The following is a 25,746-nucleotide window of genomic DNA, read 5'->3' on the forward strand; positions in this document are numbered from 1 at the left end:
CTGTCCCACAAACACTAATATTTACCGGAATAGTCATCAACTCAGCGAGACACAAGTGCCTGACTATCCCATCAGGACACCCAGATATGCCTGGCGTGCACCGCTACCCACCCTCGGAGTGTGAGATCCCCACTTGGTGCTGGCTTTGCCTGCTGCTCCATACCCACCCCTGTGCCTGACTGAAGGCACTCATAAGCATTTGTGTGATGATTGAATACATGGGTATTATTTTACTCTAAATTACTGCTATTTTCATTCCAAATGACTTTTATTTTTCTTTCATATTACATCGAGAACATTTTATTGATTTGTTTGAAATTGTATGTGCATAGAGGTGAAATTATCTATGAATTTCATTTTGGCACCATGCAGAAGCCCTGGGGTCTCTTTAGTCCTGGGGTGGGGAGGAGGACATCAGAATGGTTCCGTTCGAGAAAGACACAGCACAACAGAATTTCCTGCTAATGTTTGCTGTTTTTTATTTTCAAATATTTGAGAGGTGTGTGTGTGTGTGTGTGTGTGTGTGTGTGTGTGTGTGCGCGCGCTCGTGCGTGCTCTCTCTAATGAGCACTGTAGGGTAAGTGTGGAGGTCAGGGGACAATTTGAGGGATTTGGGTGTCACCTTTCACCGTGTGGCTTCCCAGTGTTAAGCTCATGTCATCAGGCTTGGCACCAGGAGCTTTTGCTCAATGTAGCCCTCTGCCCTGGTTTATTTCCTCAGACAACATCTTGCCATGTACCTCAGGCTAGCTTCAAGTTCAGCATCATCCAGACACGAGGGAACTTGTGCAGCCCTGGAGACAGGGATCCTGAGGACACTGCTGCAGATTTCCTGACCTGCGGCCTGAACACAGGTGGCGCTGCCTTCTCAGGACGGCCCAGGAGCGCGGGCTGGAGTGGTGGAGCCATGGGGCTTGCAGTGAACAGCTCACTTACGTGACGTGGGTGTTCAGTGCACAGAGAAAGATCAACGGCAGTCACATGTGGTGGCACACACTCTTAGTCAGGTGTAGCTCCTCATCTCTGCACCTTCAGCAAAGTCTGTGCCCTAGAGAGTTCTGTTGTTTGTTTATTCTACAGACTTCTCACGGAGAGACCCTGACAGCAACGCTTTACCTCCAGGAGCAGCTGACAGCTCCATGGGGGCAACAAGCTTGCTGGACGCATCCAGCAGGAACCCGAGCTCCCATCCCATGTTAGAGTCGAGGGATCCAGCCTCAGCAGAGAATGGGTTTGCCTGACACATGAGAATGGGATTGCCTGGTTAGGGGCAATCCAGGGCTCCGCCTCTGGCTCCATGCTTGCTGATGTGCCCAGGAGTATCTAAAAGGAGGCAGGAACTATATAGTACAAGGGCCTAAGGGAAACACAAGCGATGGGGTATATGTGGTGTGTGTGTACAGGAGGGTAGGGTGTGTGTGTGTGTGTGTGTGTGTGTGTGTGTGTGTGTGGTTGAGAGAGGCGAGACAGATATTTGGCTTGTAGGATTGTGGCAGTTTGGAAAGGCACGACTTTGACAGAGATCCAGGGAACAATTACAGGTTGAAGTTCAAAGGCAGCCTGTTGGCAGAATTCCTTCTTGCTCTGTTCTCTTCAAGTCTTCAGGCGATTTTGTGAGGCCCACCAGAAGTCTGGAGCGCATTCATTTGAATGTTAATATCATCATCATCAACAAAAAACGGTCACAGAAGCATCTAGAGTCAAAGTATTGGGCCAGACAGGCAGGCACTCTGGCACAGTTGAGCTGACACATGAGACATTATGTGTTATGTTTCCACATAGACTTTTTAATGCCACCACCGTATTAATCTGCGTGTTCTCATTCAGCTGGTCTGGAGGGAGGGGGGCTCTCTGACGAGAGGAGGCGGGCTGGGTGGGCGAAGCCCTACCTCCGGCCCCATCTCTCCTTGGCTTTTCTGCCCAGATGCCCAGCTTCCTCCAATGTTCCCACCACACCCGATGCTTTGGCCTGCTCAGGCCTTTACAGCTGGTGGATTCCACATCCAGAGAGTCCTCCCTAGTTTGGCTCACCCTCCTGCCAGAGGGCTCCCCTGCTACTTCTGTCAATGTCAAACTCCAGGCAGGTCTCGACACCCGGTGTTTCACAGAGGGTGTCCCAAGCTTTGTCTTCATGGAGGAGGCATACCCTTGGCCTCCTTACCCAGTAAGCGAGGGGCGGGGCAGGAAGCTGTCTGGGGCTCCAGGTGTACACATCTGTAATCGGTTTCCATTCATGACAGGAGGCTCTGCCAAGTGGCGCCAATCAATGTCGCAAGGGGACTTAATCCCTGTGTGTTCCGGGGGAAAGGGCAGGGTTACCTGATTACCTGATTCTTCATCAGCATCCTTGTCGTGGGCGAATGGAGAGGGTGACCTGTGTGTGCTGGGATGGTGTGTGAGTGTGTGCATATATGAGCAAGTCCAGTGTCTGTCTGTCTGTCTGTCTGTCTGTCTGTCTGTCTGTCTGTATTTGTGCAGTGGGACAGAGTCGAGGGAAGAGCAATCAGGAGCAAAAATAGGGGCATAAAGGAGTTGAGCAGAGAGCAGCAGTGATCCCTCCCTGTGAGGACGACTTCCTGAGGCCTCAGCAGAAGCCTGAAGCTGAGTTAGTACTGCCCTGAATAAGCAGTCTCCTGTTCACACACTCCCAGAGAGGTCTGCATCACAGCACCGCCCTGTATATGCGGTGTCTCCTGTTCACACACTCCCAGAGAGGTCTGCATCACAGCGCCGTCCTGTATATGCAGTCTCCTGTTCACACACTCCCAGAGAGGTCTGCATCACAGCACCGTCCTGTATATGCAGTCTCCTGTTCACACACTCCCAGAGAGGTCTGCATCACAGCACCGTCCTGTATATGCAGTCTCCTGTTCACACACTCCCAGAGAGGTCTGCATCACAGCACCGTCCTGTATATGCAGTCTCCTGTTCACACACTCCCAGAGAAGCCTCATTTACAAAGTTGCAGGGGAAACCAGCCCCTAACCTCTGAGAAAGCAGATCAGCAACAGTGTACGTTGAAAAGGTTATATGACTGGGGTTGGTGACCACTCCAGCCAGGAGGATGCTCAGCTAGCGTGCACGAGGCCTGGGTTCGTTCAGTCCTGAGTTCTGCTAAAACCAGCTGTTTAACTCCCCAGTTCCAGCTGGCAGGGTGTGAAAGCTGGAGGACCAAGAGTTCAAGGTCAACCTCAGTTACTTGTGAGTTCAAGGCCAGTCTGGGTATGTGAGACCCTGTCTCGGAAACAGGCCAAGGCCCCTGCCACTCAAGCCTAGCAACCTGAGTTCAGGCCCCAGGTGGGAGGAAAGAGGTGACTCTTGGCAAGTGGTCCGCTGACCTCTGAATTCTCACTATGACGTGTGAGCCCACACACAGGTCATGCCTACACACAACAGTAAATAGATTCTTAACCAAACAAGGGCTGGTCAGATGAGCAGCAGGTAAAGGGACTTGCTTCACAGACAAATGACCTGAGTGAGATCCTGGGAAGACGGAAGAAGAGAGCCAGCTCCACAAAATTGTCCTATAATCTCCACGTGTGTGCTGTGGACACACGTGCCCCTCCCCCCTCCCCACACACGTTCAGATTAAATGAGAATGCAATAGACGAAAAGACATGCTCTCTCTCTCTTTCTCCTCCCTTCCCCTGTTGTTAGATGATGCAGGTACCATGTGCGACACGGCATCAGGGTACTATAAATGGGTATGAAACACTGTGACAGTCAGTATGACGAGAGAGATGGCAAGTGCGTGAAGGACGAGTGGCAGATAGGGTAGGAATACATCCGATGGGGATGATTCCATCCCATAATGCATGAATCAAAACTACGCAAGACTCCACCATGCGGCTCGGAGTGGCAGTCAACTGAAAGTCTACGAATTATTTAGTTCTGGAATTTTCCATGTAATTATTGCAAACCACTGCTGAGCTCAGGAAACTGAAGGTACAGGAAGTGAAATCATGGGGCTAGTGTGTGAGTAGGAGGCAGGAGACAGCATGGAAGCTTGGTTTGCCACCCAGGGAGCTGTTGGGAGGAACTGGCATTTAATCCATCCGGCAGGTGACTGTGTGTCTACCTGGCCAGTGGGATAAGGCAAGGGTGGGTCACAGTAAGCAGGGTATGAAGCAGATGTGGCCATGGAGAAAGACCTGAAGGGGACAGACGTAAGGAGGACACTGGAAGATGGGGTTGGGTGGAAGGGACCGAGTATAGACTGATGGAGCTCTGCAAAGGGAAATTCTCAAGTGGGAAGTGAAACTGAGGAGCACATTCTGAGGGAAAGGGGTGAGAATGGAGAAGGCCTTGCTTCAGCGAATGGAGAACAGACGGAGCATTTTACCTGAAGCCTGAGGTGAAGGAAGGTGTCAGCCTGGTTACTGATGGCATCACACGGGCAGGAGGGAAGAGATCTTCCCGCGAGACCCAGATCTCAGCTGCTTGGCTGGCACCCAGGGTGCCAACTCTGGCTGCTCCCAGCTTCAGATTTGTTGCGTGTCTGGGTAACAAGCCTAGATGGAGAATGAACAGCCCGGTGTGGCCGAGGGTTGAGGAGCGCGATAGAGCCATTCAATACAGGACACTGACAGAGAGGGGCATCAGGGTGCAACGCCACGAGGGCCCTCGAGGATTACAGCATCTGTCCGGTAGTGGGCTGACTGGAGACTGACTCCTACAGACCCCCCTTCACCCAGGATACCTTCTTCCCATGATCTGCCCCACGCAACAGATCAGAGCTGTGACTGCACCCCAAGTTCAGATTCTCCCCCAGCCCCACCCCTTACAGGACACCCCTTAAACGTCCCACGTGAGAGCTCCATCCCTGACTCTGTATCACCCACCCAGTTCAACCTTGCTAGAATGGTTTTAAGCCACGAAACCATCAGGTGTTGCCCGTGGACCAGCGGCTGTTAAACACTATGCTGAAAATTATATTAAATATTAATATATATTATTATATTTATTAAACACTATTCTGAAAATTCTCAACCCAGAAACTTAGAAAGAGGTCAATGTGATGTGTTGGAGGCTGAACCATGTGGGTTGTGAGGCTTCTCTGGTCTGTTGAAGAGCCTTTCTTAGGACTCCTTTGGCAATAAATGCTTATAGATGCCTAGAATATCACACACACACACACACACACACACACACACACACACACACACACACACACACAGGATTGCAGAGAGAACCGGAGCTGTTGAAGCCTAGCTATCAAGCTACTATAAAGACAGTGATGGCACTCGCATACAGTACAAATGTATCTGTGTTGTCACTGTAGTGCTATAGTTAGTGAAAGATGGGTCAGTGAACTCAATACTCCAGAAGTGATGAGTGTTGCTGTTGCTTCAAGACACACCACAGCTTCAGTACACAAGGAGGAAGTCAGAGGTGCTTCAAATATGGGAGACAATGAAAAACTATCTGATTTTCCTTCACTTCAAATCACAGACCCCTATTTTTTTTTTTTTTTTTGTGAGACAGGGTTTCCCTGTGTAGTCCTGGCTGTACTAGAACTTGCTCTGTAGACCAGGCTGGTCTTGAACTCACAGAGATCCACCTGCCCACACCTCTTGCCCCACCATGCCTGGTTTAGATCCCTGATTCTATGCATGGATTCCTAGAGGGAAGAGAAAGCTGTGAACATTAGGGCTAAATCAAGGCCTTGGTGTTACAAGGTCTGTATTTTACCCTTAGGACATTCAGTTGTAGAACAGGAAAAGTATCTACCTGCAATTCAAATGCTGAAGCCTGCTCCTCAAGGACATGGGCTATTGGGTGTGAGATCTTTGGGAGGGGCCTGGTGGGCAAGGTTAGTGTCCTTGGGAAGGGGTCCTTATCTGTGGGCACATCATCCTGAAGGTGCCTACTCTTGGAAGCTGAGCAAGGTTAGCCCTGCTCAGTACTTGAATGGTAGAAGAGGTATTTGTTTATTTGTCATGTTGGAACAGAAGTCTCTCATGTGCAAGTCATCAAGGAGGCTTCAATCTGTTAGCTCCTGTATCGTGAGCTGCCTAGCCTCCAGCCTCAACAGCTAAATGTTTGTTGTTTAAGCGAAACAGACTCCAGTTGCTGTTACAGCTGCTGCAGTTGGCTAAGCCAGGTAGGAATCCAGGGGAGGATGATGAACTGCCAACCGGACGGGTTGGGTCACATGTGGAGAAGTTCTGTTTGCTGTGCCCTCAACCAACACAAGTCAGACCAGAGAATAGCAGCAATGAGTTTACTAGTGACATATGTGGCTAATACCTAGTTACTAGAAATGTGCTCTTGCTTATAAAATTAATGATACCAAAAGTGAGTTGGCTGACACTTTTAAAGTTTTTTGTTTTTTTGTTTTTTGTTTTGGTTTTTCGAGACAGGGTTTCCCTGTATTGTTTTGGAGCCTGTCCTGGAACTCACTCGGTAGATCAGGCTGTTCTCGAACTCACAGTGATCTGCCTGTCTCTGACTCCCGAGTGCTGGGATTAAAGGCGTGCGCCACCAACGCCCGGCCACTTTTAAAGTTTTAATTAAAAAATGTGTGGATTGTGCTTGTGCACCCAGAAGAGGGTGTGGGGACTCTTGGAGCCGCCTGACATGGGTGCAAGGAGCCCAGCTTCTCTGGAGACCAAGTGCTCTTGACTGCTAAGGCGTGTCTCCAGGCCTGGCATAACCTTTAGAGACACTGTATGCTTCAGTGACAGGGACTAGGAACCCAATAGAGCCTGCCCCTTCCCTACAGAGTTGGTACCTGGGACTTTGTTCATCTCTACCATGTGTCCAGCCGGAGGGGAGGGAGCCAGGCAGAATCTTGTTTTCCAATATCCACCCTATGCAGAACAAAAGCATCTTTGAATGTTGTTGTTTAACATTTAAGAAAATGTTCCCTGTACTGTGTGAGCAGATCACCTAAAAATTCAGAGAACTGGAGTCTTAAGGGACGTATAATTATATGTTGTGAACTGCTTATTAATGGCGCGCTTGTCAACAGGAAGTCTGTGAGGCCTTGGAGAACTGCTGTTCTCAATGACAGGCAATAAAGCAGCAGAAGCCTGGCTAACTGTTGCCCACATTGAACATTCTAGAAAACCAACGTGTTGAGCATGGCCATATTAAGTTAGATGGGTGTGCTACAATGGCAGGTATGTGTCTGAAACACTTCTTCAGGTCTAAAATCATCTTTATTACCACCTGTGCTGCAGGAAAAAACCAACCCAAAAAACAAACAACTGAACAGATTTAGGGGAAGGCAAAGGACTCACAGTCAGAGGCTTCAGGGAAAGTTGGGCAGAACTCGGAGGTCAGTTATCCAACGGGCACGTGGATAGTTAGCCTGGAGCAAGGTGGGGGGCGGGTCACAGGAGAGCAGAGCTTTCCCCAAATGCCCCCGGACGACTTGCCTTCTTTTCTATTTGGCTGACAAGGACAGTTCTTATTTGGTGGCAGTGAGTCCAGCCTTAGCCTTGGGGCTGTGCTGGAGAGAGTTCAGGACTGGGCTCCATGGGGAAGTGTGGGAACACCAGACCTTGAGCAGAGACCCACTTCCCCTTCTGCCTGGGAGTAGGCAGCTGTAAGACAATGTTTAGTAAAAACATGTTTACTAAAAACGATACAATAAGTTCCTGGCCACTTCCCCTTCTGCCTGGGAGTAGGCAGCTGTAAGACAATGTTTAGTAAAAACATGTTTACTAAAAATGATACAATAAGTTCCTGGGAAAGGCCTTCCCACAGAAACCGCCCTGACCTCGACCTTGTCCAAAGACTAACCGCACCTTCAAAAACCCACACACATCCACCTCTGGTGTCAGAGCAGAACCAGCCAGGGGAGAGGAGAGAGCAGAAGCTTCTCTGGTGGGAGCTTTTCTTAGGAGGTTTTCTTGAACCTTTTTGGAGCCTGTTTAAAGTTCTCTTTATATCATTGAACGAGTCTCTGTGTTTTCAATACCCGACACCCTCCGCACGTTCTCGGACACAGGCCGCGCTGCAGACGTGACAATTGGAGGTCCCACCGAGATCGTGAAAGTGAGGTAAGTGGACGGGGTTAAGAAACTATGGGGAATAGTTCCGGGAAGCTAAAATCATTACAGTATCAACTAAAAAAGTTACTTAAAGAACATGGGACTGCAGTCAAGTCTAAAACCCTAGAAGGCTTTCTAAAATCGATCGAACGAGCCAGTCCATGGTTCATTACTGGGGAAGCTTAAATATTCCAGATTGGGAGGAGGTTCGCCGTGATCTTCATAGACTTTTACGAAAAGAGGGATCTGAGTCCTTGCCCCCTACGACATTCTCCTTATGGAGATTAGTGAGGGGAGCACTTTTGACAGATAAGGTTCGTCACCGCCAGGTAGTTCAGGACACAAAAGAGGCTTTTTTAGAGTTACAAGAGACTGAGACTCAAGCCTCCTTGAGTTCAGGGGCAGAGAGTGATGATGAAGAGACCGTGATTGAAACTAGAGGCTCCATTGTTAGTGAGGATGAGGAGGAGTCTCTTAGTAACAACAAAAAAACGGGTAGACATCTCCGGGCGCGACCCAAAAAGAAGGACTCCGGTCAGAATCGGTTATATCCTTCTCTATCAGACCTAGAAAATGGAAGTAGCTCAGACTCAGACTCGTCACAGTCTGAAAAGGAACGGTTACTTGCTGAGATCGCGGCCCTTAAAAAAGAACTAAAAAAGATTCTAATTAAGGAAAGACAGGACAGGGAGAGAAACCCTTCCCCATACTCTGAAAAAGGGACTCCTCCTATGAGATAACCCAGTCCTTCTTGGACCTGGAGGGAAGACCCAGAGGAGGGGTCCAATGCTGCCCGGTGGTGGCCCCGGTAATGGAAGTTCCAGACCCGAACAATTCTCAACAGGTCATTCGGCGCCATGACCCTTTAAGTTTCAAAGATATAAAACAACTGAAAGAGGCAACTTTAAATTATGGAGCACAGGCTCCCTTTACACTTTCCTTAATGGAATCTTTTGCGTCTCTTAATTTGACACCTGGCGATTGGCAGCAGCTTTGCAGAGCAGCTCTGTCGGGGGGAGATTATTTGATTTGGAGAGGTGAGTTTCAGGAAAGATGCAGCCAGACAGCCCAAAGGAATGCACAGGCCGGACAGCCCCAGAGAAATGTGGAGATGCTTACCGGAAGTGGTCAATACGCCACCATTCAGCAGCAAATGCAATATGACATCGCAGTCTATGCCCAAGTGGCAGCAGCGGCCCAAGGGGCTTGGAAAGCATTGCCTTCCAAGGAAGGAGGAGATCATCTGTCCAAAGTCCTTCAAGGACCTTCCGAACCTTTTCAAGACTTCGTAGACCGTCTCAGTCAGGTAGCAGAAAGAATATTTGGGGGCATTGGGCCTGCGATGCCAGTCATAAAGCAGATGGCATTTGAAAATGCAAATAAATATTGTAAGGAAGCCCTTCGCCCCTATCGCAATAAAAGTCTAAATGACTATATCCGGATCTGTAGGGACATTGATGGAAACTTCATCCAGGGCCAAGTGTTAGTTGCTGCTATTCGGCCCCAAGTGGGGAAAGAAAGACCTACTCTGGGAGGGAGAAAAACATGTTTTAGCTGCGGTAGGGAGGGACACTTCCGTAGAGAGTGCCCTCAAAATAGTACTACGGGTCTCAAGAGACCTGGTTTATGCCCCGTTGTCGAAGGGGATATCATTGGGCCAATAACTGCTACTCTAAAACTGACAGGGAGGGAAATTTCCTTTCTGCTAATAATAATCAGGGAAACGGGAGGAGGGCCCCGCCCCAGGGCCCCAAAACCAATGTGTACGGGGCAATGACCCCTGCTCTGGGCAGTGGCAGGACTCATTTTCTCCCCCAGAGCAACCCCTTCATATCTCAGACCTCCTTAGAGCCACCTCGGGAGTGCAGGACTGGACCTCGCTCCCTCTGCCCGGGCAATCCTAACACCGGAAATGGGGATCCAGGCCCTCCCTACTGGGGTGCATGGGCCATTGCCCCCAGGCACGGTTGGACTACTCTTGGGACGGTCCAGTACTATTCTTCGAGGCATCCAGGTACACCCCGGTGTTATAGACCAGGATAGTGAGGGGGAGATTAAAATAATGACATCAGTGGGCAGTGGGGTTGTTGCCATCCCTGCAGGAGAACAGATTGCTCAGATACTCCTTCTCCCTACAGCTCCTTGTGAGGCTAGAAAAATTAAAGAGAAAAGGGGCAACCAAGGTTTTGGAAGTACCGGCCCGGCAGCATTTTGGGTAGCCACTATGGAGAACCGCCCCCAGCTTACATTAAAGATAGAAGGCAAGTCCTTTAGGGGCGTCTTAGATTCTGGGGCAGATTTCTCTGTCCTCTCAGATAAATTCTGGCCCCCGCCTGGCCGAAAGAGGAAGGGACAGTGACCCTCCAGGGAATAGGACAGGCTGTGCCCCAAAAAGCCTCAGAATCTTAAAGTGGCAAGACTCTGAAGGCCACACAGGGCTTTTCCAGCCATATGTTTTGCCTGGCCTCCCTATTAACCTCTGGGGACGGGACCTCATGCAAGAAATGGGAGTGGTCCTCACCACTCAGGCACCCAAGTCCAAAAGCAGGGGCCCCCAGATGATGCAAGGGAGGGGCTGGAGCCCGGGGAGGGAACTAGGTAAACTAGAACAGGGAGAGGTTTGCCCTGTGGCATCCCTCCCTTTGGAGACCAGGGCCCCAGGGGATAGGAAGGGTTTTGGCCATTTTTGATGAGGGTCACTGTTGCGCCGCCAGCCCCCATACCCATCACATGGCTATCAGATGATCCGGTATGGGTGGAACAGTGGCCCTTACCAGCGGAGAAACTAAGGGCGGCTCACCAGCTAGTTCAAGAACAATTGGAGGCAGGTCATTTGGTTTCTTCCACGTCCCCTTGGAATACCCCTATATTTGTAATAAAAAAATCTTCAGGGAAATGGAGGTTACTACAAGACTTGAGGGCCGTGAATGCGACCATGCAGCCTATGGGGGCTCTGCAGCCTGGCTTGCCCGTGCCTGTGGCCATTCCTAAAGACTGGCATTTGATTGTTATTGATTTGAAGGATTGCTTCTTTTCTATTCCCTTGCATTCTCAAGATAGTCCTCGGTTTGCATTTAGCCTTCCTGCGATTAACTTTAGGGAGCCTGCCCTTCGCTTCCAATGGGTGGTGTTCCCCCAAGGGATGGCTAATAGTCCAACTATATGCCAGATTTATGTAGCTGCCTGTTTAGATCCCCTCAGACGTAAGTTCCCTGATCTTTACATTATCCACTACATGGATGATATTCTTTTGGCCGCGGCCGAAGAAAGACAATGTTACATAGCCTTTGCAGAGCTACAGGAGCTGCTGGAGGCCCGAGGATTTATTTTGGCTCCTGAAAAGATCCAAAAGAGACCCCCTTATACTTATTTGGGTCATCAAATTCAACAAACTGGCCTCCGGCCACAAAGACTCCAAATCGATTGTTCAAATTTAAAAACACTTCATGATTGGCAGAGATTCTTGGGAGAGGTGCAATGGTTTCGCCCTTCTCTTTCTATTAAAACAGGGGCCCTTAAAGCGCTTTATGATATTCTTCCTGGAGATCCTGCTCCAACTTCCCTAGACAGATTACCCCAGAGGCCAGGGAAGCCCTACAATTGCTGTTAAGAAGTATAGAGCAAGCCCACCTTCGGCGTATAGATTATGGGCAGCCCCTTGTTCTGGTTGTACTTTCATCTAGCTTTTCGCCCACTGCCGTGTTTTGGCAGACTGGTCCTATTTATTGGGTACATTTGTCAGCCTCCCCTAAGAAGGTAGTGACCCCTTACTATGATCTCATTTTACAATTGTTGTGGAAGGCACACAAGTTTAGCATTCAAACCTTTGGAAAGAGTCCTGATAAAATTATCCTTCCTTATGGTAAGGAGGAGGTGGAACATCTACAGATCTTCCATGATGGGTGGACCCTGTTTATTACATCTACAGGCGCACAGTTTGATAACCAATATCCCAACAGCCCCTTGATGTCTTTTTCAAACAACACCCTGTGATCTTTCCCAAGATTTTAAAGGAGAACCCTCTAGTTGGAGCTCGCTCAGTCTTTACAGACGGCTCCTCCAAGGGTTTCGCGGTGGTGGTTTCTTCTCAGGTGCAGAAGAGGGTACCCACAGGACAGATGTCAGCACAAGCCGCCGAGTTGTTTGCTTGCTTGATGGCTTTCCAAATGTTTGAGGGAGAGCCCTTTAATTTATATACTGATAGTGTTTATGTTGCCAACATTGTTAGACCTTTAGAAACTTCTCCATATGTTCTTCCAACCTCCCAGGTTCGTTCCTTATTAGTTCAGCTCCAACATCTTATTTGGCAGCGCATCCACCCTGCTTATGTGGGATTTATTCGTGCACATACTAACCTTCCAGGACCCCTTGCCCAGGGCAATGAAATTGCTGACTCCTTGACCCGCCCTAGGGTCTTATTTACTCAGGAGCAGCTTGCCCACCAGCTCCATGAGCGGTATCATCTAAATGCCCGCTCCATTAAATTTCACACTGGGTGCCCCTTATCCATAGCTACACAGATTACCTCTCAGTGCCCTGATTGTGCCCCTTATCATAATTCTCCCAATGAGGGGTAAATCCCCGGGGCCTCAGGGCCAACCATCTCTGGCAAATGGATGTCACTCACCTGCCGCAGGCAGGGAAATTAAAATATATGCATGTCTCTGTGGATACGTATTCTAAACTGATTTTTGCCTCTCTCCACTCAGGAGAGAAGATTAAAGATGTTATTTCTCATTGCCTACAGGCCTTTGCCTACATGGGCGTACCCGATGCCCTGAAAACGGACAATGGCCCTGCCTATGCCAGCAATCGCTTTGCTGCCTTTTGCAGGGAACATCACATTGTCCATTCTTTTGGTATTCCTCACAACCCCACGGGACAGGCTATTGTGGAGCGCACCCATGCCACTCTCAAACAGTATTTTAAGAAAATAAAAAAGGGGAGTATGTTACCTCCCCCAATATTCAGTTATCCACCATACTTTACATTTTAAATTTTTTGACCGTAGACCGTAATAATTTGTCTGCTATGGAGAGACATTGGAACAAACCCTCCCAGTCCTTGGGATGGGTCAGATGGAAGGATTTGATTACAGGAAAATGGCAGCCACCCACTCCCCTACTAGCTAGGGTCCGAGGGGCTGTTTGTGTTTTCCCTCCAGGAAGTGAGAAGCCCATTTGGGTCCCCGAACGGTGCATCAGGCATGTCGACCCCAATAGTACTCCGGATACTAGGAATGCTCACCATGATAAAGATCCAACCATTGCTGAACACTCAGGTAAGTGAAATATGGGCGTTGGTGAGGATTCCCCCCCCATGTTAATGCCAGTTAGTCATTCCAGCTCCCTGTTCATCAATTTTTATAACACCAATAATACATTGGAAGCGGCTGCTGCCAATGAGATTAAAAAGTCAGAAACTAGACATTCTGAGTTTCCCCCTCCTAAGCCTGATACCAGGGTCAGGAAGTAGGGGAATCCAAGAGATTCCCAGCGGCATACGCTTTTAATCCCAACACACCTTTATGCAAGTCCCAGGACAGCCTCCAAACAATACAGAGAAACCCTGACTCAAAAAAAAAAAATTTTGGTACTGGTATTAATTAAAGAAAAAGACAAAGACTAAGGTATATGGAATGGAAAATTTTGTTTACATTTAAGTTCTATTTTGTGAGTCATCTCTAAAAACTTTTGGCCAAAAGCCTGGCCTCTCTACCTTGCATCTACAGAGTTACAAGGAGTAGGTACGGCTGTACCCCATGACTGTAGCTCAAATGGAGGAATGATAAAAACATATAGGACTTTTTAACCTTTTTAGTTCAAGGATTGGCTGGAGTTGTTCTTTTACATAGATTTCAATTAAGGAAGCTTCATTGCAACAGACTAATCATGACCTAGGGAAAAAGGATGACTGAAAGATGCATGTATGTTCTGAATGTATGGTGTGGCCACACCGGTATGTATGAAATGTGATTGCGAATGTGTGAATGTGAACTGCTTATATGATTAAAAGGATACTTAAATCCCTTCAAAAATAGTTAAGAAGCTACCTAGATTGCGTTAAATATAGCCAAAAGGAACATCCAGCCAGTCTGTTAATGTTTTAACAGAAAAATTTAAGATACAAATGAGGCCTTGTCAGCTAGTGAGAGTTCTACAGGTTAGATTGGGAAAGACTGCTCACAGACTTCAAATAATTTTCAAAAGTTATTTAGTAAGCCCAATTTACCTAGATAGTTAACCAAGGAGGGTAGACAAATCCTTCTACTGTTATGGTCCAGCTTCAACAGTTCAAAAAAGAAAACTTTTTTAGAAAATAAAAAAGGGGGAATAATGTCCCCAGTCCCCACATGACTCATCAAATAATACACTCCTCATTTAAAAATTTTATAATGTGAATGCCAGTGAGCTTCAGATAGATTCTGGCATGATGGAACTTGAGCAACCATTGCTCAGGTCAAATGGAGACATCCATACACTAGACAGTGGAGAAGACCCTAATTTGGGGTCGAGGGCATGTTTGTGTTTTCTTGCAGGGAAAGAATAAAGCTTCAGCAACTGTCAGACCATTTAGTGAGATGCATGGAGCAGAGAAAAACTGGACCTGAGACCATGGGAGCCTACCTAAGCCAGTTTGAGTGAGATCTCCTAAATCAGTGTTCCTGATTCTTGATGTCATCGAATCTAGAGCCCAAGAAAGAAAGAAAACAGTCGGTTTGAGATTTCCAGTTTCTCAACAGACCTGCTGCATTAACCTTCCGGACCCGTGAGTTTTCATCCCGAAGCCAACAGAGAACTGGAAAGACTAACTGTCTGCCCTTGACACACCTTGAAACAACAGAATTCATTTTGCCAGTTTTCCCTTTAGGGGAAAAAAGGACCCATTTAAAGTATTTGGACATTGGTATGGACTATGAGTGGCAAAAGCCTCTTTTCAGTATTTGAACAGGACATGGTCACTTGATGGTTCCTGTTTCTGGAATCACGACTAGGCCAGTGTATTTTTCTGGAGAAATGCAACTTGTCCTAATGTGACAACTATTGTTCATATTTTTCATAATGCTACATGTGTAACATCAATGATTGTGCCCAATGTATCTGTGCAAGTGCACTTTCTAAATGCTTTCCTGAGCAGATCTTGAAATGATTGGAAACTTTATCAAATTGTAAATGTAAATCACATGCGGGTTACCCTTGCAAGAGACGAAGGCTGGTAGAATGTTATGGCCCAGATCTGGTGATGGGTATGGTAATGGAGAGGCGCTATGTCAATGGGGGTCCTGGAAATGGTGGCAGTGGCGGTAGGCATTCTGGCTTTATGCCAAGCTCAAACGTGCCTTGTTCCAGAGACAAGAGATCCGTAACCAAGTATTGCTTAGCTTAGCCCATGGCAATCCCGATAGCCATGAAGGTTGGTTACAAATGATTTAAGGTTGGGGTATCTCCGATGACGGGCAACCTGTGGGGAAGACCCCTCCCACCTAAAACAGGGGTTCAAGGTCCCCCAAAGACGGGAAAGGGAGGGTGACCCTACTTGACCTAAGCCAGGAGTGCCTCATTTGAAAATAAAAAGGGGTGAATTGTGGGAACACCAGACCTTGAGCAGAGACCCACTTCCCCTTCTGCCTGGGAGTAGGCAGCTGTAAGACAATGTTTAGTAAAAACATGTTTACTAAAAACGATACAATAAGTTCCTGGCCACTTCCCCTTCTGCCTGGGAGTAGGCAGCTGTAAGACAATGTTTAGTAAAAACATGTTTACTAAAAATGATACAATAAGTTCCTGGGAAAGGCCTTCCCACAGAAACCGCCCTGACCTCGACCTTGTCCAAAGACTAACCGCACCTTCAAAAACCCACACACATCCACCTCTGGTGTCAGAGCAGAACCAGCCAGGGGAGAGGAGAGAGCAGAAGCTTCTCTGGTGGGAGCTTTTCTTAGGAGGTTTTCTTGAACCTTTTTGGAGCCTGTTTAAAGTTCTCTTTATATCATTGAACGAGTCTCTGTGTTTTCAATACCCGACACCCTCCGCACGTTCTCGGACACAGGCCGCGCTGCAGACGTGACAGGGAAGGTTCTGCCTCCTGGTTCCTTGCTGTACGGTGCCTTACAGGGAATGAAGAGAAATTCTAGCGCAGGGAATAACCAGGGATGGAGCAGTCTGCTCCTTTGTATGCACAAAGTAGCAATCATATTACGAGCATTCTTCCCGCCAGCCTGGGCCCACTGCCACATCAGCCCCAAATGAAGACACGATGCTGTGTATGAAACTGTTGGCCATTGTCTTGGGCTTCTTATTGGCTATCTCTGTCTTAATTATTAACCAGTTTTTTATTAATCTCAGTATTTCCACATGGTCTCGGCTTACTGGGGAATGCAGGACCTGTGATTCCTTTGCCTGGTACATGATAACTGCTCAGTGTCTCCATAGAGCAGAGAGCGATTTCCTGTTTGTCCCTGCTTATATCCTGATTATGCACAGCTATGTCACTTCCTGTCTGTCTGTACAGACCTCCAGACCTCTAAGATTAACTAGTGGCAAGTTTCTGCCCAACTACATCACTTCCTGTCTGACCAATCAGCCAATCAGTGTTTTATCCATTAACCAACAAGAGAAACATATATACAGAAGAACATTCCCCATCACAATCCCAAATGGGCCAGCTTGTGCGTGTGTGTGTGTGTGTGTGTGTGTGTGTGTGTGTGTGTAAATTCGCATGTGAACACTGAGGGTGGGTTGATGTGTAATCTAGACTAGGTGATCACGATGGCTTCCTGAAGAGTTGGTCTTAAGCAGATGTCTGAAGTGGAACATCAGGATTCTATAGATTCTATATGCACAGTATATATGTTCCAAATGGTAACAAGCTATATAGAGAGCAATAAGGTTGGAAATGACTTGAGCAACAGTCATGTAGGGAGATTGATACAGTGATATTCGAATGGCCAGGGAAAAGTCCCTGAGCAGAGAACCTTTGAACAAAGACCTGAGGGACAGAAGACAGAGGGGCATGCAGACACTGAGGGAAGAATGGTCCAGCAAAGGGGACGGTAAGTGCGAAGGCCCTGAGGTGGATCATGCCCAGACGCTTCACGACAGCAAGAAGGCTGGGCCAATAGCTCAGGCTTGTTACTAGCTAACTCTTACAACTTAACTCATTTCTATTAATCTATGTGCTGCTCCGAGGCTCGTGGCTTTTGCCACATTTTGTGTGTCCAACTTGTTCTCTGGTTGGCTGGCAACTCCTCTGACTCTGCCCTTCCTGATCTCATCATTCTGAGTTTGGCTTTCTTGCCTAACTTGATTCTGTTCAGCCATTGGTCAGTCAGCTTGTTTAAACCAATCATAGTAACATGCATTCACACAGTGTACAGAAGGATTATTCCAAAGCAGCAAGCTCCTACACATTCTTAGCTTTCTCAAATGCTCCCTCTCCCACCCCTCCAGCCCCCACACCCCCACTCCACACCTACTGGGTAATTAAGTTCCCCCCCATTAGATCAGCCATGCGATTTTTCCTGCCCCTTCTCCCTCCTCTGTCTCTGGTGGTAAGAGGAGTCACTGGGAGCTGCTTTGCCCAGAATAAACCTGGTCTTTTACTGCGTCAGCAGAGAAACCTATTGCCAGGGTACAGAAAACCTATTATGTAAAGATTGCAGTCTCTTTGTGGACTGTGTGCTATCACAGCCCAGCTTAAAGTTTTCCCTGTCTTTAGGAGAAAAGATGTTCTTAATTTTAATGTAAACAAAACCGACCAACCTTTCTGTTTAGGCTTGATGCTTTCTTAAAGAGAAATCTTTTCCTTTCCTGAAATTAGGATTGAGTTAGCCTAAACATTTTCCTGAAAATTTCAAGCTTTTTTTTTTAATGCTTAAGTCCTTAATATTAAAATAAGTAAAAGTGGCCTTGGTGGGTCAATGGTGGGGGTCCATAAACCAAGCACCTTGTGCCCTAAGGAAAATCCAGACTGAGTATTAGGGACGTCATTGGCCACTCACTGCTCTCCTAGTACAGCCTCCCTTCCTGCTGAGGGGTCCATCTGAACCCGTGTCTTTGTGCCTCTGCCCCGGGCAGAGCAGTTGTCCGGCAAGTGACTGCTTGATGACCCCCTGCTGACTGGCTGGGAAGGCTAGAGGTGCAGGAAATAAAGAGTTATCAGTGACACCGCCCTTTCTACTGCGATCTTGCTTTTCTGTGTGTGGCCTTTGGTTAGCCACCAAGATAGACTCACGACACGTACTTTATCTGAAAAGGAATGTTCCTGAACTGCAACTGTCATCTACTGGATCGGGACTTTGTGAAACTGAGCCTCCTTTTTATTTCCCTTCCCTAGCAACAATAACAGCCCTTATTGCCAATAACTTGCGAACAATTAATTACACCCTCTCTAGTTCACAGTTTCATAAATTTTCACAAATGTATACAGCCATGTAACCCTAACCCCAGAGAAGAAAACATTTCCTTGGTCCCCAGATTCCCTTTTATCCATCTGTCGTCTCTTACCCATAACACAGCCTTATCTCTATTGATCTGTTTAACTCCTAACCACCGTTTACAGCCAGCACTTTTGGAGGCCCATCTACATGGCTGCGTGGATTCAGGTCAGCCCCAGCTCAGTCCGGTACACAGAGGAGGTCATCTGCCCTGAAAGGGTGCTGCCTTGGGGAGGCTGCCTGGAGGGGGCAGGGAGCAAGAGAGGGGAGAAGTCAGCATGCACAGGGCTTCTCCACCTTTGAGGAGACTTCCATCAAGGTTAGACCCCCATCCCAGAGTGAGAGCAGAGCCGGCTGCTCCTGGAACTTTTCCTTCTTGTTGGTTTGTTTCTTTCTTCCTCAGTCTTCCCTTCTTTTCTTTCTTTCTTTCTTTTTCTTTTTTCTTTTCTTTCTTTCTTTCTTTCTTTCTTTTTTTTTTTTTGGTGTGGTTATTTTGTTGTTGTTGTTTTGAGACATGGTTTCTCTGTGTAGCCCTGATGGTCCTGGAACTCTTTTTGTTGGCCGGGGTGGCCTCGAACTTAGAGATCTGCCTGCCTCTGCCTCCTAATGTGCTACCACCACCCAGCCCTGGAAGCATTCTCTAATGCTGTCCCTCCTCTCTGACACCACTGAGGGCAGCATCTTCTGCAGGCTGCTGGCTGTGTTTTGGGGACAGGTGTCTGCCCCACCACCTTCAGGGAGAGAAGCAGGTCTGTGTAGATGGTACCCGGTACCTATGAGCATCTAAAAGGGACCCTCATGGGTGTGCTGGCTGGTCTTATGTCAGCTTGACACCCAGACGAGAGTTATATGAAAGGAAGAAACCTTAATTGAGAAAACGCCTCCGTAAGATTGTTTTCTTGCTGGGCATTGGTGGCGCACGCCTTTAATCCCAGCAGTCGGGAGGCAGAGGCAGACGGATCTCTGTGAGTTCGAGGCCAGCCTGGTCTACAGAGTGAGTTCCAGGACAGCCTCCAAAACAATACAGAGAAACCCTGTCTCGAAAAACAAACAAACAAAAGATTGTTTCTTAATTAATGATTGATGGGGGAGGGTCCAGCCTCTGTGGGTGGTGGCATCCCTGGGCTGGTGGTCCTGGGTTCTATAAGAAAGCAGGCTGAGCAAGCCATGGGGAACAAGCCAGTAAGCAGCATCTCTTTGTGGCTTCTGCATCAGCTCCTGTTTGGATTCCTATCTTGATTTCCTTCCTCCTTTCTCTCCCTCCCTCCCTCCCTCCCTCCCTCCCTCCCTCCCTCCCTCCCTCCTTTCACCCTTCCCTCCCTCCCCCCCACCTCTCTCTCTTGTTGTTGTTTTGAGACAGGATTTCTCAGTGTAACAGTCCTTGCTGTCCTGGGACTCATTCTGTAAACCAGGCTGGCTTTGAACTCACAGAAATCTTCCTGCCTCTGCTTCCCGAGTGTTGGGATTAAAGGTGTGTGCCACCACCACCTGGTTTGTCCCACCTTCCTTCAATGATGAACATCAATATGGAAGTGTAAGCCAAACTTGCTTTTGGTCCTGATGTTTTTGTCTCAGCAACAGAGACCCTAACTAAAACAATGGGCCATTCAGAAACAACCTACCCCTTGCTCCTGGGCAGACCTCTAGGGCCATTCACTCCTGACTCCTGGCTCATCAGTACTCTTCCTTGCATTTCATTCTCTCCAGGGAGGTGGTAAACAGTGTTGGCTTACGGACTTGCTTTACACATCTGCTCTGGTAGAATTCTCTAGAACGTACAGTGGGCCTGTGGTTTTGATGAGCTGCTCTATTTTAAGCAACACGTGTAAAATAGCAAGTTCCCCTGGGAGCAGCTTCATTGGCAGGTGAGAGATTTCTGCAGTTCAGGGTACCAGCCTGTTATCTCTTTTTTGGGGGGTCGCTGAGCACACACTGGAAATCCGCAGATTCTTCTTTACTCACACAAGATCGTGGAGTAAGTGACAAAGAGGGACTTATCACAAAGGCTTCCACAGCTCCATAATGAAAGCTGGTGTTTTACACCAAGCGTTGATTGAAAAAGGGTGAGACCATCACAGACCTGGAGTCAGACTGAGAAGGGAGGCTCCGAGGCCCCACGGGAGCACACAGCCCCTGTGGATTGCTGGCTGGAGCGTGGGTTTTCCTGCATCACACCCCCCGGCTGCGACCCTCTGAGTCTGAGCATCTCCATTACCCTTGTGTCTGGGCTTGTGGGTGGATTATATCCCTCATGCACCTCTGCCTCCCGAGTGTTGGGATTAAGTACAGGTGCACACGTGCAGATGCCTTTAAGAAGGTCTTCTCACAAATGTACTCGGGACAAGCCAGCCTCAGGTCTCTGGTATTAGCATAACTCAGGCCTGAGCTGGAAGCTGTGACATTGATTAAACTTTGAGGGACTGACATTTCTCTACTTGGAGATGTGGTGGAACTTAGAGGTAGTTTTGGTTGTGTCCCTGAAACCCTCCTGTCACACAACACACTATCATCATCATCATCATCATTAGTGAACTAATTTATTAGTTTATTACTTGTGGATTCCTAACTGTTGTGGTTCAATGTCAACATTTTTATTGCACCAGATACTAGCCGTGTCAGTGGTGTGCTGGTTACCTGGGAGTAAGGGTGGCATTGCCAGCTGGTTTCTCTAGTGTTGAGGTTCCCGCTGTGTGGACTTCCAAGTTACCCTTACCAATGAGTGGACTCAGAAAGTTCCTGAAAATGCAGCATCGGAACCTGAATGATCTCCTTGGGGTGTACACAGCATCAATACTGTGCGAGCGCTGGCCAGAGTGGCGGCGTGCATCCCATGGCATATGCCCAGGTAAATCGTTTTTGCCATTACTGTTACAGCTCATAAACACTTCACTCTTCATCAGCTAATTTTGTCTCCCCATCAACCACCAAAATATCAGCCTCGGTTCTCTGTTGAGTTCAGGGATGTCTACAAGTGCTGAATAAATCTTGGATAGAATCGCATTCATTTCTGTGTAACTGCTAAATGTTATTAGCAGAAGCCAGTGCTGTGACTGTCCTGATACAAGCTGCACTCAAATGACTGTTATCTTCATTTTTTTTTTGAGACAGGGTTTCCCTGTGTAGTCCTGGCCATCCTAGAACTCGCTCTGTAGACCAGGATGGCCTCAAATTCACAGAGATCCACATGCCTCTGTCTCCTGAATGCTGGGATTAAAGGCGTGTGCCACCGCTGCCTGGCTAGTACCTTTATTCTTTTTTTTTTTTCTTTTTTGAGACGGGATCTCATGAAACTCACTGCATAGCCCAGACTGGCTTGGAACTCATAGGGATCCCCCGGCCTCAGTCTTCTGAGGCACAAATCATTATGTCTTGGTTTTTTTTTTTCAAAAACAAAAACACATTTTTGTTTTACATGTATCAAAACAATCCAGAGCTAGAGAGGTGTCTCAGTGGTTAGGAGCGAGCACTGGCTGCTCTTTGGGTCTAGTCCCAGCACCCACAAGACCTCTGTGGGTACGAGGCATATACATAGTGCATAGACATAAAAGCATCCAGGAAAAACACCCATACAAAATAGAAATAAGTGATTTTGAAAAAAAACTTCAGAGAACTTTAGAAAATCTCTCATATGATTTTTTTCTTTAATATCTTCCAAATAAGTGAAATCACACCACACTCCTTTGGGTACTGCAGAGGGAACAGGACCCAGCCAATGATACAGTGTGCCTGGCTGTCAGAGAGCACTCTGGCTTATCAACAGTAGGCACAGAGGGAACAGTGATGTCTAGGTGCTGGATCCTGGCAGTAGGAGCTTCGGGATAATGGCGTGATGGGGATGTCTAGGGAAGCTCTCTTGAGGCTTAGGAACAGACTTCCATCTCCATTCTGTACAGAGACCCATGTCAGGTTTCTAACTGAACTGTAAGGGTCAAAGAAAAAAAGCCTAAACGCTGGCGACTTGTCATTGCAGCCGCAGGAATCCAGTGCACGTTACTATCCTGCTGCACAGAGGGGAGCTCCAGGGCTTGAGAGAAGTCACACTAGGAAATGGCAGCGATTCAGAGCCCATGCCCCAAGCTACCACAAGACCTGCGCCACAAGGACCTTTGCAGTCTAGTAGGAGAGGTGGGGCATCAAGCAAGGTCCTGGGCAGCAGGAGATGTGTGATGACAGGCTTGTCGAAGGTCAGCAGAGGAAAAGTGAAGGGATGGGCCTCTCTTCATCGAGAGGCTACGTAAGCAACCAGGACTCCTGCAGGAGCAGCAGACCGGAGTCCCACAGACTTGGTGGCCCGTGAGCGCCGGGTCCAGGAAATACAAGCCCACCAGTGAGAGATGTGAATGAGCCTCACCTGGAATCCAGTCTTTGGACAACACCTGGCCCACTCATTTCATAATCTGCTGTCCTCTTAGCCAGGCCAGCTCACCCTTGAGATGGCCAAAGCCACAGTTTGTGACACGGTTTGCTGATCTCATCACTACCCTGATGTGCCCTGACACCAGAGCACATTGGGCTATGGGTCCATTCACAGAGCAGTCTCTCTCAGGAGATGGTTGACCAGGGCTCCCATCATCAGACCTTTCAATCCAAGACATGAGTTCCAGTAGTTAAGGAATTGGTCATACACCAAAGGGAAACCAAGGCCCGTCCATCAGAAGCAAGCGGAAAAGAATGTCAGTGAGGCATAAACAAGACTCATAAGGCCAAGCTGCATGTCCCAGGGTCACGGATGTGACATGTATGTCATTATGTGTGGCACACATGCTTTGTCCTCTCCCCCACCCCAACTCTTTGCTAACAGAATAGAACCTGAGTTTGCTCCAATAGGGGTACAGGGCCCTTGGGCTCAAGGACAGAGGGCCCCTCCCCAAACCCTAGTTTAAACTGTGATTGGGTTAAACTAAGCTGGGCACTTTGCCTAGGCCTGTCTTTCCCATCGCCCCTTGGAGTTAGGGGTGTCCATGCCAGAGTTCTGACAGGGAGATTCTATTTGGGGAGGTTTTTTGCATTCCGATGAAGTCATGAATTTTCTATGCCCATCCCTCCCCTATCTCTTGCTTTGAATGCAGTTTCCTGATGGCAAGATGCTTAGAGCTTCAGCAGACACCTTGCATCCATGAAGCAACAACCCGAAGATAAAAAGCAACATACTGAGGATGACAGAGCGAAGAGACAGGAAGAATACCCGGGCCACCAAACTGACTGCCCCTGAACATCTCCTTGTGCCCGGTAATTAAACATCTTTATTGTCCCAGCTGTCTTTAGGTAATTGCAAACATGCCGTCAGACACATCCTGACAAGACGCCCAGGCTGCGAGGAGGAGCTCCAAAGACAGCACAAAAGATGGCTCACATTTCCTGTTCTCCATCTTCAGCCGGATGGGTCAAGTTGCTCTCTCTCTATCCGGTCACTCTGACCCTGCTTCTATGGCCACATGCTTTCTTCCACCTTGGCCTATTCTGTTTTGTACTTTAGGGGGCTCCTTTGGTTATACTGGACTCACAGGCTGATCCTGTGTCAAGGAGAGCCAGTGTGAACTTGACTCTGTCTGCAAATGTAAATTAAAAAGTACATTTGTTTTATTTGTGTGTGCCGTGCATGTGTGTGGAGGGCAGAGGATAACGTGTGGGCAGGCTCTTGCCTTCCGCTATGTGGGAACCTAACTCTCGGGGTTGGCAGCAGTGCCTCTTCTTGCTGAGCCATCTCACAAGCCCTGCAGCTTTTAAAATGCATTTTGTGTGCTGTATGTCTTTGAATCTGTGCTTAAGTGAAGGCCAGAAGGCAACTTGATTTTATTTTGAGACAGGGTCTCTCTATGTAGTCCTAGCTGCCCTGGCACTTGCTATATAGACCAGGCTAGCCTCAAACTCAGAGATCCTCTTGCCTCTGCCTCTCGAGTGCTGAGATTAAAGACAAGCGCCACCACTCCCGAAATTCAGAGGACAATTTGTGAGACCAGGTTCTCTCTCCTGCTTGTTGAGGTGTGGTCTCTCTTATTATTTCTGCTACTGTGCTGTGTACGTAAGGCTCTCTCGCCCATTCTCCCATCTCTGCCTCTAGCAGTGTGAGTGCTACATTATAGAATTGAGCCTTTGAACCCAGCATCTTTTTTTTTAACATAATGTCTCAGTCACTGTTCTATTGCTGTAAAGAGACACCATGACCAAGGCAACTCTTATAAGCGAAAACATTTAATTGGGGGCTTGCTTACAGTTTCAGAGGCTTAGTCCATTGTCATTGTGATGGAGAGCACGGTGGCAGGCGTGGCAGGCATGGTGCTGGAGAGGTAGCTGAGAACTACATCCTGACCCACAGGCAGAGAGAGTGGGATTGGGCTCAGCTGGACTTTCCAGACCCCCGAGAGACACACTTCCTAATTCTTGCAATCCTTTCAAATAATTCTGCTGCCTGGTGACCAAACATTCAAATATATGAGCCTATGGAGGCCATTCTCATTCAAAGCACCATGCTTGGATTCCAGGGATTGGACTCAGGTTGTCTTGGTTATATGACAAGCAATTTTACCTACTGAACCACTTCATATGCCCCCTGCAACTTTAATTCCCATGGTCAAGTAATTTAACATCTTCACAAATGGTATGTCTTAGCCATAGGTCCCAGGAAGATGGATGTGAGACTCTTTGGGATCTGGTATCTCACATATCATACATTTTTAAGGTTTAAATGAGATCATGCATGTATGCTGGTATACAGCTGGTGCTCAACCCATAATTTCTGTCCTCTCCTGTGCTTAACACAGACCAGATACTTGCAGCAGCTGCTCTTTCTATGAAGGAGTGGTTCAACATCCGCTTTTTGGGATCTGGTCTATATAGTTGTTGAGCTATGACCTCACACTCATGACCCTTTTGCAGTAGCCATCGGAGTTCTGGGATTATAGGCACATGCCACCATTCCAACCATAGTTTCAAAGTAAGAGAGTTTTCAACAGAATTTCCATTAAAAATGTATTTTGATCTCTAACTTGTGTGTGTATGGGGGGTTGTGTGAGTGTGTTTGTTGTGTGTGTATTGTGTGTGTGAGTGTGTTTGTGTACATGAGCTCCCTTGGAGGAGAGAAGAGGGTATTGTAGCCTATGGAACTGGAGTTACAGGAGATTGTGAGTCACCCAATGTGAGTGCTGAAGACTAAATTCATATCCTGTAGGAGAACCACAAGCTCTTAACGACTGAGCCATCCTGATGACCCCAAGCTACCAAACAAAAGTTTGAAATTGTGAGGGAAAGCATGAGTTTGTGCCGCTTGGCTGTTGGTGTTTAGATGGAATGATTGAATATGGCAGTGGAGAT

This window comes from Mesocricetus auratus, unplaced genomic scaffold, assembly GCF_017639785.1.
Source record: "Mesocricetus auratus isolate SY011 unplaced genomic scaffold, BCM_Maur_2.0 Super-Scaffold_100011, whole genome shotgun sequence".
Lineage (NCBI taxonomy): Eukaryota > Metazoa > Chordata > Mammalia > Rodentia > Cricetidae > Mesocricetus > Mesocricetus auratus.